Source organism: Callithrix jacchus, chromosome 17, assembly GCF_049354715.1.
Source record: "Callithrix jacchus isolate 240 chromosome 17, calJac240_pri, whole genome shotgun sequence".
NCBI classification, from domain to species: domain Eukaryota; kingdom Metazoa; phylum Chordata; class Mammalia; order Primates; family Cebidae; genus Callithrix; species Callithrix jacchus.
Genome location: NC_133518.1, coordinates 32,262,557 through 32,274,317, shown reverse-complemented (window position 1 = coordinate 32,274,317; position 11,761 = coordinate 32,262,557). Strand labels below are relative to the sequence as shown.

The following is an 11,761-nucleotide window of genomic DNA, read 5'->3' as shown; positions in this document are numbered from 1 at the left end:
TGCACATACATGTCTTTTTTATGAGCTTTAGGCTATAAAATTCTAAGGTCATACAATATATTTAAATAAATCAAAGATTTTCTTAGTTACTCATCATTGAAAAATGACTGGCCAGATTTCTTTTATAAAACATGGAGAATATTTTGGGGTCTGGTTTCTATTATATGCACACATGAAATTCACTTTCGAGGCCCTAAAGACTATTTAAATTTATAATAAGACACCTTTTTGGAGAGACTATTGGTGAACCTCTTCTCCACTGAACATTGGAGACAGACATGCCCCCTTTGTATTCAGATGCTGCTATGCACAGAGAAAGCAAATATGGTCTTAGGAACATGCAACAAATATCAGTAGAAGCCACAGGGCATTTATTAAACCATGGCCAATGAGTCATCTAAGCACTAGGTAGGTCACTCATATTCCACATTTTTTTTTTCTGAATCAGAGCCTTGCTCTGTCACCCAGGCTAGAGTGCAGTGGCACAATCTTGGCTTACTACAGTCTCCAACTCCTGGGTTCAGGCAATTCTTCTACCTCAGTCTCCTGAGTAGCTGGGATTACAGGTGCCTGTTACAATCCTGGCAAATTTTTGTGTTTTTAGTAGAGACAGTATTTCACCATTTTGGTCAGGCTGGTCTTGAACTCCTGACCTCAGGTGACCCAACTGCCTTGGCCTCCCAAAGTGCTGGGATTACAGGCATGAGCCATCAAACCCAGCCTGTTCTACATGTCTTAATGAGTAGATCACTTAGGTTTGTTAGATTTTCTCTCTCTCTCTTTTTTTTATATTTATTTATCGATTTATAGTATGACCTGCTTCCCATCTCAGCTCCAGGCTAAAGACTACAACCTATTAGCCAGGTCTCACCAAAGCGGGGCAAACTCTATATTTATCTCATTATTTGAATGATAACATAATTTTTCTTTTCATTGAATTGCCTTGCAAAATGGTGACTCTTAGTTGTGATGCTGAAACTGTGCTGTATTCTGGAATGGTAATTTCCCTTGACATCAAGGTCACTCTTCTCTCTGGAACTTTGTAGTTTAAAACGGGACAAGTCAGTGTGTACTCTGAGTGTAGAGCACCTGAGCACATTCTCATTACCAAGTGTGACAGCTTACCCCCATTTGAAATGGAAAGAAAATGGGTTTTGGAAACTTAGATCTATGTAGGAAATTTCTTGAATCTTAATCCAAGCTAAAAGGTGCATATATGTACTGTTTACTGTAGATAATTCCTAGTGTTCAGTTGTTAATGGGTAAAAACTCAAGACCACTGGCATTGCTGGGAGACAGATTAACTGTAAATAATAAAGAAAGTGTGGAAGGAAGGAAGGGAGGGAGGGAGGAAGGGAGGGAGGGAGGGAAAAAAAAGCATCACTAGAGGGGAAAGAACTTTTGTGGACATGGAACTTGCAGAGATCCACTCTTCCCTGGGAGCTTGCATATGATTCAGAAGTAAAACCACAATGGAATCACCCAACTTCTGTATGGGCCTAGCATCATCATGTTTTGAAAGCTGGATAGAGCTGTCCAAAAATTAGAGAGCTCAAGTAAAAATTAATGTCCTTAAGTAGTGATGACCCTGTTTTTTTGAAATGCCTTCTGTGTGTAGTTAATAATCTTGTGAATTGTTGCTATCAATTATAATAAGATATGGGTTTCCCTCATTCTGACTCACCCATAAAGAGGGATATAGAAACAAGCTAAGGGGCTTCATCCCACTGGCTGTTGTCCAATTTTTTTTATAGTCATTTAACAAATATTTTATAAGCTCCTCTTAGTACATTCAGATATTCACTGATCTGGACACTGGGGATACACATGATGTTCCTGTCCTCATTAGGCATATAGGGGAGCAAGCAAATTAATAAATAAAAAGCAGAATTATAGGCAAGGCATGGTGGCTCATGCCTATAATCCCAGCACTTTGGGTGAATCACCTGATGTTAGGTGTTCAAGACCAGCCTGGCCAACATGGCAAAAATCTGTCTCTACTAAAAATACAAAAATTATCTAGGCATAGTGGCATGTGCCTGTAGTGCTGGCTACTTGGGAGGCTGAGGCATGAGAATCACTTGAGCCTGGGAGCCAGAGCTTGCAGTGAGCCGAGATTGTGCCACTGCACTCCAGCTTGGGTGACAGAGTAAGACTCTGTTTCGAGCAAACAAACAAAAAACAAACATAATTACAGATTTGATAAGTGCAGTGAAACAAGATATATTGTGTAAAATAGGCTATAGCAGCAGGTGACAAATGTTTCCTGGGAAGGGCCACATAGACTGTATGTGGGCTGTTGTATCTTTGTTGCCACTACTCCACTCTACTGAAGAAGCCTGAAAGCCATAGAGCCAATATACTTGAATAGGCATGTCTATGTTCTAATAAAAGTTTATTTATTGACACTAAAATTTGAATTTCTTACAATTTTTACATCATTAAATATTATTTATTTTAACCATAGTTTTTGAAAAGGTTAAAAGCCTCTTGTAATCCCAGCACTTTGGGAGGCCAAAGTGGGTGGATTACCTGAGGTCAGCAGTTCAAAACCAACCTGGCCAACATGGTGAAACCCCATCATCTCTAAAAGAAAAAAGAAAAGGTTAAAAGCATTCCTAACTCATAAGCTATACAAAAACAGATGATCAGATTTGGCCTGCAGATATGCCTTCTATATTAACTCCTGGCTACATGGTTCAGGGAGAAGGGAATGCTGTTGACATAGACAGAGGTTGATATGGCCCCTCTGAAGAGGTAACATCTTAGTTAATGAGAGGAGACCAGTTATCAGAAGAGCTGAAAAGAGAGTACCCCAGGCTGAGAAAACACACATGCAAAGATGCTGAAGCAGTTGGACCTCCTAGAAATTGCATGTTGTACATAAAAATTTATTAAGAAATAAAACAGTTAAGCTTAAAAACCTTTAAAAACAGGTCTTAATGGCTGGGTGTGGTGGCTTATGCTATAATCCCAGCACTTTGGGAGGCCAAGGTGGGCGGATCATGAGGTCAGGAGATTGAGACCATCCTGGCTAACATGGTGAAACCCCATCTCTACTAAAAATACAAAAAATAAGCTGGGCATGGTGGCATGCACCTGTAGTCCCAGCTACTCAGGAGGCTGAGACAGGAGAATTGCTTGAACCTGGGAGGCAGAGGTTGCAGTGAGCCAAGATTGTGCTACTGCACTCCAGCCTGGGTGGTAGAGCAAGACTCCCTCTCAAAAAAAAAAAAAAATTAGTCTTACTATATTTGTGGGTATTGATCAGTGGTCGTTAGGTGATAAGAGTTGTAGAAAGGGATGCCATAGGGCATAAATAATCCTTCAATGAAATTTTATAGTCTCTTCCTGTAATTGTCTCCAGCAAACAATAAAAGATTGATTTTTTTCACCTTGTGTATGATTACTTGGCAGAGTAAGAATCATTTAAAATCTTTGTGTCAATTAAGATAAATTGTCTTGTAGAAATGGCAGACATTTTTCCTTGAATTATCTAACTCTATGTCTATACCATTGAGTACGTAGTCATACGCTTGCGAGCCAAATGTCATAATTCATTCGGGCAGGATTTGTATAGTTAAGTTATATGTATAGGGGAATAAAATATTCTTATTCCTATATACATTTAAAAGTCTATTCATCAAGCTGAGTGCTGTGGTGCATGCCTATGATTCCAGCACTTTGGGAGGCCAACGTGGGCAGATCTTTTGAACTCAGGAGCTTAAGACCAACCTGGGCAACATAGTGAGATCTCGTATCTATTTTAAAAAAATTGTTTTCAGTGTATTCATCAGTGTTTTACTTATATATAAAAGGTATTTATGCTACCACAGTCTTGAAAACTTGCTCTCTGGGTAGTATGATTGGAGATATCCATAAAAATTAATGATGAATAGGCATGTCCAAATACTAATACTAAAAACATAGTGGCTTTTCTGAACCCTTACTTCATTTGTGATTTCAAAGCTTGGCATAAGGAAAAAAAAGAAATAGAAGAAGATTACTTGCAGAGTCACCTTATGTGGGAGAGAGATGATACTTCTGTCTATATTTTGTATCTGTGACAGAAATCCAAATCTTACCCAGATGCTGGTAAAGAGGAACATTTTCTTCATTTGAGAAATAATACCCACAGAACACACCCATCTGTCTGTTGTAAGAAAATGTCCAAGTCACATGTTTATCAAAAAAACCCAAAATGTTAGTGAGAGCTAAAATATTCTAAGAAAAAAATTCAAGGAAATAGCAGGTAATAGTGTTTTAAAATGTGTTCCTGGTGAAAATGGTATTTAGAGTGTCTATTACATAAAAACTATCTCATATTATACTTATGATGTTAAAAGTCTTAAAAAGATGACTATGAGATTCGTTTCTGCACATTCTTCGAGCTTTGAGTTGAGGCTACTGACTGGCTGATGAACTCGCAAGTGTCGGTAGTGTGCCTCATGAGAGGCAAGTTTCTCGCTAACACTGTGAGGGTCTCTGGCCCGATGAGTGGAGTTTGATAGTAATTCTTGCTACAGTATAACCATACTGCATGACAGCTTTGTGGAGAGATGAAAACATTTGGAAAACAGTGTGTTTTCTTCCACCTTTGTCCATGTTTCTTGTTCAAGCCTGTCAGGCCCTTGGCCTTTCTATTTTCACAGCAACTTGATGGGTTCTACTAGAAGATTCTTAAAAAGTGGGTTATGTGGTTCAAATTTTTTTTAATAAAAAAATAAAATAAAATAAAGAAGTTTAAAAAAAGATTCGTCTCAGTTGTGAAACAGAAAAATGTTGAATATCATAAAACACTTGGTTTCTATTTTATATTTTTACCAGGTGAAACATATCTTAGTTTGCATAGAAACTTTTACCTTTGTTACCTTGCATCATTGAATAGTTTAAGGACTTACAATGTGTAGGATTTTGAGCATTTTAGATTTTATGATGGGTTATGATAATCTTCGGAAATAACTTTAATTAAATTCAATAATCACTTATCTAATGCCCTATAGGGTCCTAAATATGAAATAAAAATGAAATATTTCTCCAAGATTTCATATTCACCAGAAAAAACAATTTCAAAGAGCTCTGATTTGAAGCAGGGTAATTAAAAGCTATAATAGAGAAAATGCTAAGGGAAGAGAGGAGGAAAATGGTTAATTTTAACGGAAGAAATCTAGGATGTTTCATAGATGAGCTGGCATTTGAGCTGAGCCTGCAACAAATGAAAATGCAAGAAAATGCAAAGGGAAGCACTTTAATACATGGGAAAATATTTCATATGTTTTTGAGCAGGAAGTAGTCTGGTCAGTTCTAGTTGCTTTTGTTTTTCACATTAAAAATTGTAAAATATGATATATTTATAGAAAAGTACTTACATTGTAAATGTTCAACTTCACTATTTTTCTGAAACAAATATATGTATGATTCCCTTCCTCCCAAGTTTAAAAAAGAAAGAAAGAAAAGAAAAGCATTAACAGAATCCCAGAAGTCAGTCTTCAAATTAGGGCTGGCTTCATGGGCATGTGCAACTTGAGCAATTGAACAGAGCCTGGTACTAACAAGGGTGCTCTGCTTCGTTTAATGTTCCGCTGTTGCCATCTTGAAATTCATAATAATTTTTGAACAGGGGATCCAACATTTTTATTTGGCATTGGACTCCACAAATTATGTAGCCTTTCCTGTCCCCAACCCTCATTCTTTAACATATCCAAATGCACAATTCCTCCTATAGTGCTAATCATTATTATTTGATTTCTTTAATCGTTTACTAATTATATATCTGAACTAAATAGTTTAATTTTGCCTTTTATGAATGTTATAAACATTCTGTTAATAACATTCTTATAACAGTCTTCTGTTGTGTCTGGCTTTTTTCACTCAACATTATGTCTTTAAGAATTATCCATATTGTGATTCATTCGTTTTCCCAGTAGTGTTTTCAATGAGCTGTATCTACCAGACTTACATACGATTGATTGGTACACGGGGGAGAGCAAGACTGGAGGCAAGGAGACCAGTTAGGAGGTGGGGCTAATTGGCAATAACAATGGTGAGAGCCTGGGATCCATAAGTAATAGCACAGAACATCTCTTCTCTCTAGAAATCAGTATTTCAAAATCCTCAGACTTTTAGAAATACTGCAGATGCAGAGTGAACTTAAAAATCTAAATCAACAGCAACAACAACACAAAAGCCCTGCCTTGGGGCAAAGAAGTAGGCCCTGCGTATCCAGCAACAAAAACGATAGTGAAGACAGTTCAATGAACTGAAAATTATTCCCAGCATGCTACGTTAACCACGAAAAAAAGGAATGTTCTAATTGAATATATAATTGGATAGCATACACACACATAAATGTGTTTGTGTATATGTGTGTATATATACATTTACGCAGACATACATGTATATATATACACATATATACACTCCTTTTCTGGCATGAACGCATTGAGGTATAGAAGTAGCATAAGATAAGAAATAAGAAAGTAATTTCTAAAAAGTATAAAGAAAAATAGTAGAGATGATCTGAGGCTGTGTAGCAAAGTTGGCAGCAGTTGCAGTCATAGAGTCTGTGACTGGAAATGGATGGGACAGTGGAAAGGGGTAAAGGGCTAGAGACAAAGCAAAATAAGACTCGACAACTCTGCAGGGTGTGTGGCAGACATCTTCACCGCATCCTCCCCATATCAGTGATTCAGTAATGGAGGTGCATTCTCCTTGTGTGACATATTAAAATCATTGAGGCCTTCTAGTGGAAGACTGGGCCTATTTACATTAATAGGTCAATATTTTTTTTCTTTTTTTTTTTTTAATTTCTACCCAAATGAGAATGAAATTAGGTCAATATTTTATTTAGTTGGTAGCCCACTAAAGACACATCAGACCTACCATTCAACATTCTCAGAAAGACATTCATTATTAAATACGAGTGACCTTAAATAACAAAACCATCCTCACTGCAGTAGGGTGCGAAGGCAATGTCACAGAGCCAGCTGTATACAATGACATGTATTCTACACTAGTTCCAGCAAAGAGCAATGAGCAAAGACATTTTTTTAAATTATGCTAATCTTACACACACAAAAAAAAGGAGTTTAAAAAAGAGTAAAGTAAACCTGTGAAAATGAATGTGAACAATTCATATCTGTCCAAGTTCTTTGTCACATGGCCCTCTCCACAGTTTCCTGGATGTCTGGAAGAAATGGAAGCTGGATTCCCCCAGAGTGAGAAATGCAGGAGAGACAGAGCCCAGGACAAAAACTGCTGTCTTTTATGGCCTAATCTTAAAAGGCCGTAAAAGAGAGACAAACCTTATACACCATGGGTAAAGGCTATTCAAGGGTATGAATGCCAGTAGGTGGTAAGATTGGTAGGGGCCATCTTGAAGACTGGCTACCACAGAAATTAAGTTGTCCAAAATTTTACATCTACAAATTCAAATTTTAAAAGTAAGTCTGTTACACTAAAAATCTAGTGCTCTTTTTACTATGAATTGTACATCAGGACTCAAAAAATGTAAAAAAAAAAAAAAAGTTATGTTTTTGCAGATTTCTGTGTAAGTCAAAGTTGGCATCTGGGCACGGTGGCTCACACTTATAATCACAGAGCACTTTGGGATGCCAAAGTGGGAGGATGGCTTGAGTTCAGGAGTGTAAGAGCAGAAAGGCCTCATCTCTATAACAAATAAAAAAATTAGCTGGGCATGGTGGTGTGTGCCTGTAATCCTAGCTACTTAGGAGGCTAAGGTGGGAGGATCACTTGAGCCTGGGAACTTGAGGCTGCAGTAAGCTGTGATCACACCACTGCACTCTAGCCTGGGTGACAGATGGAGGCCCTGTTTCAAAAAGCATAAAATATTTTTTAAAAGTTGAGTTTGTGAAAACCATACAACCAAACTGGAAAACAAATAAAGCCTTTTAAATGTATTTTTTAATGAAAGATAAAAAAGATTATACCTCTTGGCCAATATTTATTGCATGGGCATGAAAAAATGATGCGCAAATTCAATAGAAAGAAAAATACTAAGTTTCTGAAGAGTGGTCTTGTGTTTAGGGTAGGCACTATAGGCTGGTTTACCCAACACCATTCTCCATTTATTTTTCCTTTGTCTCCCTCCACTATAGAAGGTAGAAACATTAAATACTAATTTTTCTGGCCTCCCTTTCAGATAGAAGGGCATTCAGTGCAGTACCAGCCAAGGAAATATAACTGAAAGTCTCCTGAAGTTTGTGCTTGTGCGTTCTTCATTCCACTTTCTCAGGCCGCCTTTTTCCTGCCACAAAAACAGACTATGCATCTGGGACAGCAATTCTTTTCACTGAGCTATTGTACCAAGGCCAATAGTCCAGAAGTCCTCTTTCAGACTTATTTTCTTTTTGAGACAGAGTCTAGCACTGTTGCCTGGGCTGAAATGCAGTGGTACAACCTCGGCTCACTGCAACGTCTGCCTCCCCGATTCAAGTGATTCTCCTGCGTCAGCCTCCAGAGTAGCTGGGATTACAGGTGATGCCTGACCTCATAATCCACTCATCTTAGCCTCCCAAAGTGCTCTGATTACAGGCGTGAGCCACTGCGCCCAGGTCTAACTTTTTTTTTTTGATACAAGGTCTCACTCTGTCACCCAGACTGGAGTTCAATGGTGTGATCTTGGCTCACTGCAACCTCTGCCTCCTGGGTTCAAGTGATTGTCATGCCTCAGCCTCCCAAGTAGCTGGGATTACAGGCATATGCCACCATGCCTGGCTTATTTATCTATTTATTTTTTGTATTTTTAGTAGAGACAGGGTTTCACCATGTTGGCCAGGCTGGTCTCGAACTCCTGACCTCAAATGATCTGCCCTCCTCGGCCTCCCAAAGGGATTACAGGCATGAGCCACCATGCCCAGCCAGTCTAATATAACTTAAAGCTTTATACATTCAATAAAATTTTATTTGGGCCAGACATGGTAGCTCATGCCTGTAATCCCAAACTTTGGGAGTCCAAGGCAGGAGGATTGCTTGAAGCCAGGAGTTCGAGACCAGCATGGACAACATGACAGGACCCCATCTAAAAAAAAAAAAGTCTATTTCAATTAAACAGAGTAAGAATAGGTGGGCCAGGCACAGTGGCTCATGCGTGTAATCCCAGCACTTCAGGAGGCCAAGGAGGGCGGATCATGAGGTAAAGAGATCGAGGCCATCCTGGCCAACATAATGAAACCCCGTCTCTACAAAAGTACAAAAATTAGCTGAGTGTGGTGGCACATGCCTATAGTCCCAGCTACTTGGGAGGCTGAGGCAGGAGAATTGCTTGAAGTGGAGGGAGGCGAAGGTTGCAGTGAGCTGAGATCAGCCACTGCACTCCAGCCTGGCACCTGGCAAAAGAACGAGACTGCCTCAAAAAAAAAAAAAAAAAAAAAAAAAAGGCTGACAGTTTAACATTTGGGAAATTGTATGTTCCTAGAGTGTGCTAGAGTGTTACCTGTTGCTTACAAAGTATAAATAGTGCTTGGAAAGGCAAAGATATTTTCCTGTGCCATGCCCAACCTCCTCGAACCATTTTTATTAACATTTGATGAAGGATCTTTTCAGAACCAGAGGTTTATCTGAGGATAACAACATATCCTGTTCTTACACAATTATTGGACTCACCTAGAGGAAGTATTGTGGTATCTATGAACATTATTTCTATCTTCTAGCCACCAAATATTAACTCCCTGGATTAGCCTATAAAAAAAGTTTTATTTCAAGATAGAAAATTGTACTGCATATGAGGTTTAATGAAGAATAGGTTTATCAGGCATGTAATATTTAGGAATTCTCACTCCATTATTACAATGAATGTACAATTTTAAATACTGCTTATGCCTGGTATTCTAGCCAAATCAAACACAAGAACAGTTTAGAGAAAATGACCTGAAATCATGTCAGCAAAAGTACTTTAAAAAAAAATTTCTGATGAAGATTTTGTAGCCTTGAGAGAATAAGTCATTTCCCGAACATGCTAGGACATATTTTAGAAAGAGTAAGGGGCAGATTTCTTTTAAGCCTCAGGAAAAACTTGGAGCAAAAGAGATAGAAGCCTGGGTGCAAACTGACAAAGAAAGCAGAAATGTGTTAGTGATGCAGAAGTCACTGCTGGTGCTTTGAATGGTGCTGACACATCAAAGGGTACCGTTTGCAACAAAGAGGAAGATAATTTCTGGAGAATGACAAAACCATTCGGGAGAATGCAGCTGATGCCCTCAATTCACTGGCTAATTGTGCAGATGGGCAACCATATTCTGCTGCCCAGAGTTCATGAACCCGAACATGGTTTATCTAACCTACAGGACAAACAGGCAAACAACCCCAACCGGGCTGCCCTAAGGGACTTTCTCAAGTAAGCAACTGACAAGTAAGCTACTTTTAACCTAGTAGCACTGCAACAACTTTAGCATAAAAAATATAAATATTATATTACCCCAAACTATTAAATAAGAGAGAAAAATATTAAGATAGCTCTCTTGACTTCTTATTTCCTGACCAGTAGTTTATAGAATACCTGAGGCCTAAATCGAGCTGCAAGTTAAAACAGCCACACACACACAAAAAAATAGACCTATGGAATATGTAAAATAATTCTGTGATAAAAAGACAGAAGACTGTTAACTGGAATGTGAATTTTTTGTTTTGGGATCATTTGTTTTTACTTTTTTTTTCTTTTCTATACTTTGCAAATGTATTACAGTAAATACATACTTGTTATCTAATGAAGAAAATATAAAAATTTTTTTCTTTTTCTTTCTTTCTTTTTTTTTTTGCGGGGGACAGAGTCTTGCTCTTGTTGCCCAGGCTGGAGTGAAGTGGCGCATCTTGGCTCACTGCAACATCTGCCTCCTGGGTTCAAGCGATTCTCCTGCCTCAGCCTCCCGAGTAGCTGGGATTATAGGCAACTGCCACCACGCCGAGCTAATTTTTATATTTTTAGTAGAGATGGGGTTTTACCATGTTGGCCAGGCTGGTCTTGAACTCCTGATCTCATGTGATCTGCCCACCTTAGCCTTCCAAAGTGCTGGGATTACAGGCGAGAGCCACCATGACCGGCCTAAATATTTTTAGAACACCTCAGACAATAGCAATGTTTTCTAAACAAATACTCAATTACTTAAAAAAAAAAAAAAAAAGAACTGAATCTCTGAGAGTTTAGGTGTCAAAGTTTTATTGTAATTTAGAATGTAATAGAAAGAGAAACTCAAGAGACATAGGTAAGACAGTTTTACTGAGTTCATCCAATTTCCCATTACTAATTGAACTTTTAATTACATAAGTCATAAGTTGATATGCGCATTTTCACTAAGAATATGAGCATGTGGGAGCTATATAGTTCATTTTATAACTACTTATTTGTTTGTGTTGAAAAAAAGCCTTCAAATATTTTAAGAGAATTTGATCTGACAGATTAAGAAGAATTGTTAGTATCCTTCTTAATAAAAACAAAAAAATCTGAATTGGCATTTTCACAAATTTCTGTAACCCAAATTTAGCAGCTTGGTGACTTTGTGCTGTGCTGCACAGTCACTGTCAGAAACAGCTTCGTTATTGCTCAGATTCGCAAACTCACACGTCGTCTGCAATCTTTCAGTAAGTGCCCTGCCATTTTTATTTACAGAGAGAAGGTTATTTGCAGTGTGAACTCTTACATTTTCACCTTCTCAGTTCCAGCTCCTTTTCAGGTCTGTTGGCTCTTTTTTCCTATTTGAGAAGGGGGATGCTTCCTCATCCTTGCCACCAGAGTTCTCATATCCCC

General features: G+C 38.3%; 1 non-coding gene across 1 annotated transcript; it reads left to right on the top strand.

Annotated features, from left to right (window-relative positions):
• The first annotated feature begins 4,374 nt into the window (after positions 1 to 4,374).
• LOC118149050 (small nucleolar RNA SNORA62/SNORA6 family) lies at positions 4,375 to 4,528 on the top strand. The gene has a single exon (XR_004736217.1). It is a non-coding gene; the product is annotated as a small nucleolar RNA SNORA62/SNORA6 family (small nucleolar RNA).
• The last annotated feature ends 7,233 nt before the right edge of the window (positions 4,529 to 11,761 follow it).